Source organism: Portunus trituberculatus, chromosome 11 (genome assembly GCF_017591435.1).
Source record: "Portunus trituberculatus isolate SZX2019 chromosome 11, ASM1759143v1, whole genome shotgun sequence".
NCBI classification, from domain to species: Eukaryota; Metazoa; Arthropoda; class Malacostraca; order Decapoda; family Portunidae; genus Portunus; species Portunus trituberculatus.
The window spans coordinates 4,083,230-4,090,330 of record NC_059265.1 but is presented as its reverse complement, the minus strand read 5'-3'; the positions used below and the strand labels follow the sequence as shown (position 1 = coordinate 4,090,330).

The 7,101-nt window shown below is 41.2% G+C and overlaps 1 long non-coding RNA gene across 2 annotated transcripts in view; it reads left to right on the top strand.

Moving 5' to 3' along the window:
* Window positions 1-2,989, top strand: part of LOC123502411 — a 20,329-nt gene extending 17,340 nt beyond the window's left edge. The window contains exons 3-5 of one of the 2 annotated variants that reach the window (XR_006674038.1): window positions 606-612; window positions 1,995-2,269; window positions 2,599-2,989. This is a non-coding gene — a long non-coding RNA (uncharacterized LOC123502411). The remainder of the gene's footprint in view (window positions 1-605; window positions 613-1,994; window positions 2,270-2,598) is intronic. The other variant, XR_006674037.1, reaches the window with a different exon arrangement.
* Window positions 2,990-7,101: the final 4,112 nt, after the last annotated feature.

The window sequence follows — 7,101 nt, the reverse complement described above, 5'->3', positions numbered from 1 at the left end:
AGAGAGAGAGAGAGAGAGAGAGAGAGAGAGAGAGAGAGAGAGAGAGAGAGAGATTATTATTATTATCATCTTATCATAATCATTTATTACGAAGGAAGCTTCAAACTGTTACAACATAATGATAAAAAAAATCGTGTATATTGTAAGTACTACACGGAAGGTGAGAATGCTTGATGAAACAAATTAATGCAATTGAGTGTGTGTAATGGTTGGTTTGGAAGGAGTTAAAGAGCGTGGCTAGTTTATATCCAGGTGGTGGACCAGTGGTTAGGTTCACTGGCAGCGTTTCATATGCTCGTTTGCCCTCAAGTTGCTCTTTCCTTATTGGCAGGTTGGGGGGGGTGAGACAAGAACGAAGCAACGTCAGCAGTAGCTGGAACAGTATTAATCCAGACACCACGCTCGCTACATCTCTCCAGCCACCACGCCACCACCGACCCTCGAGTGTACGCAGCCCAGTGTCCGTCTGTGTCTTGTCGTGGGCGTGACGTTCAGCAGCGGCAGGAACAGCAACGGGAAGCTTGATCTGCGTGGGTCTTCGTGCGGCGGGTGACGTGCCGCTGCTGTGAGATTATCGGACCACACCACAGCACAGCACAGCACAGAGGAGAGGTTAGTGGTTTTTATGTAAACGAATAGTGTAGGTGTGAGGTGTTGGGTGTTGTGTGCGCGTTGACACTGCAGTGGTGATAGGAAATTGTTAGTCAGTAACTTGAAGGTTGTTAGGAATGTTGAATGATAAAGGATAACTGGGTATGTGTAGGATGTGCACTGCGTCTATTGGAAGGTTAATTGTACGATGTCTGTGTGTCAATGTAGGATGTATCAGGAACCATCGCTACGTGTGGATGTTAAATTTACTTGTAGATGACAATAAGGGCAGATGGTCGTTCATTCACTAGTGTGGTTAGAGTAACGTGGGTTCAGAATAGATTTGTGTAATGGCTGTAACAAGTGTAGTGTTTTCGTGGTCATTGTAGTTGTGTAGGAAGGAAGAATTACGCTTAACCTCTTCAGTACTGTGACGCATTTTCACCTTGAGATGTGTGTACGATTAGATCATTCTATTGATATTACAAAGCGTGTATGGATGTCACAAGGTTTCTCAAGTTGTATAAAATCACCAAATAGTAACAAGGAATATGAAAACGCGTCTTGGTGCTGAAGGGATTAAACGGGTCGCGTTACTATAGAACTCCTTTAAGTAAGTTGTATTTGAGGCTAAAATGTTTCAGGTTAGTCATTGTGGTTCCCTCGTTATAGAATAGGTACCAGAATCGGCGAAAAGAATGAGTGGACAGGATTTCCTAACGTAACGAGGCTGGTGTTTCAAGGTACGTGCATTAGAAGCGAGATGTGGTAGCATAACGATAAGTTTGGGGATATAACCATGAAATTAGTTCTTGAAGTGGTAGGCTGGCGTAAATGGTTCGAGGTTCACGAGTGACGGTGGGAGGGTTTGTGTGTGTGGGGAGGGTTGAGAATGGCTGGGAGGAATGAAGTGAGCGTGAATGGCTCGTGGCAAGAGGAGGCAGAGTGGGAACTAACTGAATGCAGTGTGATAAAATAGAAGACAGAAGGGATGGATGGTGTGGTGCGAGTGTTTGGCTGGGTTAGGGCACTGTGAAGACGTGTAACTGAGTAGAGACGAGTGAAAGGTTGGCTGAGGCAGTGGTTGAGTTTTAGGACAGACAGATGGGGAATAAAGTGTTTAGAGTGAGTTTGGGCACATTATGGATGGAAGTGAAGACGTGAAGGGAATGTGTGGTGTTGGTCATTTAGAGATAATTAGTGAAAAAGATACTGCTGTTCATGTTTTTGTGATGGTATTGGTGGTGGTGGTGGTGGTAAGAATACGTAGAATGAAGAGTGAAAGGCTGATTGAGGCAGTGAAGGAGTTTGCTTAGGGTAATCTTGCTTGTTAGCTGTAGGGATAATTAGTGAACAAGTAAACAAGGTACTGCTTTGTTCATGCTTATTCTTGTCCATTACAGGCGTTGACGATCCAAAGGCCTGACTCCACAGCGGTAATGAGCCTCGTCTACCTTGCACTTTGACGGACAACGCTCACTACCAACACTTCTAGAAGCCTCCGCCGTAAGATTGCATCGCGCACACGGTCTACTCTAACGACCGCCACCGCCGCTGCCGCCGTTGAGGGAGACTGGCTGGATGAGTGGGTGATAGAGGCGAGGCAGGTGTGGTGAGGCGGAGGATTGGAGACGAGAACCTACAGATGACGGCAGACACGGAAGATTCCACTAACCAGGTAGATGAATGTGTGGCAAGATTGGTTGTGTGGGTGTGAGGATCGGGTGTGGGGAAGTTTGAGGGGTTTGACGTGGTGTGGTTTACTGAGACTGGCGTGGGAGATGTGAGAATGAAGGGATGGGAGTGTCAGGATGGTGAAGGGCCAGGATGCTACGTCACACGGGAGACGCTGGGAGGAGAACGAGGGAGAAGGGTGTAACTGGAGTGTAAGTGGAATAACGATCGAGGAGGGCGAGTGAGAGGCTGACTGAGGCAGTGAAGTGTGTATTGTAGGACAGTGTGGCGTGGTACATATGGAGATAATCAGTTAATTTTTCTCCATTACAGGAGTTGGTGATCCGAAGCCGTGACTGCAGCGATCCCGTGCGTCCTGCACCATCAAGGGAAGGACTCTCTGGCTTCGCACTGCGCCTACATTGACCGTTGCCGCCGCTGCTACCGCTACTCGGAGGGGCACTGCCTCGCATTGGGCCTTCACTGCCGTCCCGCTAATACACGTGTCGCCGTCGCAGCTACTGGCACTGAGGGACTTCGCCTCGCAGCGGCCTGGCAAACACCTGCTACACCACCACCACCACTAACTCCACCGCAGTCCAGAGATTCAGCTTCGCATAGCAGACATCCTCCTATTCAACGCTTGCTGCCACTACCACCTCATTATGGTGGTGTCACTGTACTTGGATCTGTTGTCACTACTGAATAATAATGTGTAAAGAAATCTTTTTGTTTCGGTAAATTTCCTTTCCTGGGAATCTTTTGTTTCGGTAAATTTCCTTTCCTGGGAATATTTGTGGGTTGTGGGTGGTTTCAGTGAGTAGTCGCCTCAAGCTGGCTTGGATCCGTCTGACACCAATATTGCCTCCATTGACCACCACCTACACTCGCTCTAAACGATCACACCCAGAAATAAAACGCGCTAGATTTGAAGCTTTTCTATTTATTATCATAAGCAATACAAAAAAAAAGTGGTTGTTAGGAAATGAAACTAAAGCGAAAAAGTTACATGACATCAATCAATCTTAATGTAAAATGGTCCCAAAATACCATCTGGCTGAAAAATCTTCAAACGGTCTACATAAAATACAGCACTACTGGCCAAAAACACTAAAAATGGTAAAAAAATCTAGAAAAAAATGTTAATCTAGAAAAAATGGCAAAAAAAAGCCGAAAAACGGGCCCTATATCGTACTACAAAAATACAGCAGCACTACTGGCCAAAAAACACTAAAATGGTAAAAATCTAGAAAAATGGTAAAAATCTAGAAAAATGGCAAAAAAAAAAAAAGCCGAAAACGGGCCCTAAATCGTACTAAGTCGAAAATACTCTAAAGAGTCTCCGGAGATAAGGTGGATGCATATTGGAGCCAAAATTAAATACAAGAGTCTCCCTACACTTTTATTCAATTTTGACATTATTACACATTGCCTGCAAAAAAAACCCACAAATATTTTCAACTGAATAAAACAATATATATACAAAGAATACAGAGAAAGTCTACACAAATTTTCAACTTAAAAATAAAAACTGAGTATAAAAAGTGAGCAAAATCCTATGGTGAAAAAGTCTAGACAATAAATAGACAAATTTTCAACTTAACAGTATAAAAAAATTGTCTACAATGATTTTCAACTTAATAATAAATAATATATAAAAGAATTTAAGTCTACAATAATTTTCAACTTAATATACAATAAATATTAACATCAATTTATAATATACAATAAATATTAACATGAATTTTCAACTTTGCAAAATTTTAAGAAATTTCAACTTCACAAATTATTTTTAAACAACTTTTCAAGTTAACAAATATTCAAAGATAAAAGAGAGAGAGAGAGAGAGAGAGAGAGAGAGAGAGAGAGAGAGAGAGAGAGAGAGAGAGAGAGAGAGAGAGAGAGAGAGAGAGAGAGAGAGAGAGAGAGAGAGAGAGAGAGAGAGAGAGAGAGAGAGAGAGAGAGAGAGAGAGAGAGAGAGAGAGAGAGAGAGAGAGAGAGAGAGAGAGAGAGAGAGAGAGAGAGAGAGAGAGAGAGAGAGAGAGAGAGAGAGAGAGAGAGAGAGAGAGAGAGAGAGAGAGAGAGAGAGAGAGAGAGAGAGAGAGAGAGAGAGAGAGAGAGAGAGAGAGAGAGAGAGAGAGAGAGAGAGAGAGAGAGAGAGAGAGAGAGAGAGAGAGAGAGAGAGAGAGAGAGAGAGAGAGAGAGAGAGAGAGAGAGAGAGAGAGAGAGAGAGAGAGAGAGAGAGAGAGAGAGAGAGAGAGAGAGAGAGAGAGAGAGAGAGAGAGAGAGAGAGAGAGAGAGAGAGAGAGAGAGAGAGCAATCAAAGTAAACAATCAAATAGTAATAATATACATGAAAACATTTTTAAAACAACACACACACATTAATCTTGTGCCCTCCATACACCCTTGCTAATGTCATTAAAATGGTCTAATGGTACACAAATCTCAAGGTAAAAATGTGTCCCAGTACTGAATTGATTAAAATAGTGAAGGCTGTGGCCATTAATCCTTTGACCACCATACACCCTTGTGCTAATATCAATAAAATGGTCTAATGGTACACAAATCTCAAGGAAAAATGTGTCCCAGTACTGAAGTCAAATAACCCTGGTCAATAAAATGGTCTAATGGTACAAAAATCTCAAGGTAAAATGTGTCCCAGTACTGAATTGATTAAAATAGTGAAGGCTGTGGCCATTAATCCTTTGACCACCATAGACCCTTGCTAATATCAATAAAATGGAGAGGTGTATGGAGATCACAAGATTAATGGCCACAGTCTTCACTATTTCAACCCTTCAGTACTGGGACACATTTTTACCCTGAGATCTGTGTACCATTAAACCATTTTATTGATATTAGGAAAAGTTTATAGACATCAGAAGGTTAATGGTCACAGTCTTCACTATTTCAACCCCTTCAGTACTGGGACACATTTTACCCTGAGATCTGTGTACCATTAAACCATTTTATTGATATTAGGAAAAGTTTATAGACATCAGAAGGTTAATGGTCACAGTCTTCACTATTTTAACCCCTTCAGTACTGGGACACATTTTTACCTTGACATTTCTGTACCATTAGACCATTTTATTGACATTAGGAAAGGTCTACAGAGGTCAGAAGATTAACGTCCACATTCTTCATTATTTTAACCCCTTTAATACTGGGACATCTTGAGATTTTGTGTACCATTAGACCATTTTATTGACAGTAGGAAAGATCTATAGACGTCAGAAGACTAATGGCCACATTCTTCACTATTTTAACCCCTTCAACATTGAGACACATTTTTACCTTGAAATTTGTGTACAATTAGACATTTTATTGACATCAGGAAAGGTCTATAGAGGGCAGAAGAATAATGGCAAGTCTTCACTATTTTAACCCCTTCAGTACTGGGACATATTTCTACCTTGAGATCTGCGTACCATTAGACCATTTTATTGACACTTGGAAAGATCTATTGAAGGCAGAAGATTAATGGCCATAATCTTCACTATTTTACCCCTTCAGTACTGGGACACATTTTTACCTTGAGATTTGTGTACCATTAGACCATTTTATTGACATTAGCAAGGGTCTATGGAGGTGACAAGATTAATAGCCACAGTCTTCACTATTTAACCCCTTCAGTACTGGGACACATTTTTACCTTGAGATTTGTGTACCATTAGATCTTTTCATTGCCATGAGAGAGAGAGAGAGAGAGAGAGAGAGAGAGAGAGAGAGAGAGAGAGAGAGAGAGAGAGAGAGAGAGAGAGAGAGAGAGAGAGAGAGAGAGAGAGAGAGAGAGAGAGAGAGAGAGAGAGAGAGAGAGAGAGAGAGAGAGAGAGAGAGAGAGAGAGAGAGAGAGAGAGAGAGAGCAATCAAAGTAAACAATCAAATAGTAATAATATACATGAAAACAACATTTTAAAACAACACACACATTAATCTTGTGCCTCCATACACCCTTGCCAATGTCATTAAAATGGTCTAATGGTACACAAATCTCAAGGTAAAAATGTGTCCCAGTACTGAATTGATTAAAATAGTGAAGGCTGTGGCCATTAATCCTTTGACCACCATAGACCCTTGCTAATATCAATAAAATGGAGAGGTGTATGGAGATCACAAGATTAATGGCCACAGTCTTCACTATTTCAACCCCTTCAGTACTGGGACACATTTTTACCCTGAGATCTGTGTACCATTAAACCATTTTATTGATATTAGGAAAAGTTTATAGACATCAGAAGGTTAATGGTCACAGTCTTCACTATTTTAACCCCTTCAGTACTGGGACACATTTTACCTTGACATTTCTGTACCATTAGACCATTTTATTGACATTAGGAAAGGTCTACAGAGATCAGAAGATTAACTGCCACATTCTTCATTATTTTAACCCCTTTAATACTAGGACATCTTCAGATTTTGTGTACCATTAGACCATTTTATTGACAGTAGGAAAGATCTATAGACGTCAGAAGACTAATGGCCACATTCTTCACTATTTTAACCCCCTTCAACATTGACACACATTTTTACCTTGAAATTTGTGTACAATTAGACATTTTATTGACATCAGGAAAGGTCTATAGAGAGCAGAAGAATAATGGCAACAGTCTTCACTATTTCAACCCCTTCAGTACTGGGACACATTTCTACCTTGAGATCTGCATACCATTAGACCATTTTATTGACACTTGGAAAGATCTATAGAAGGCAGAAGATTAATGGCCACAGTCTTCACTATTTAACCCCTTCAGTACTGGGACACATTTTTTACCTTGAGATTTGTGTACCATTAGATCTTTTCATTGCCATTAAGAAAAATCCATAGAGAGAG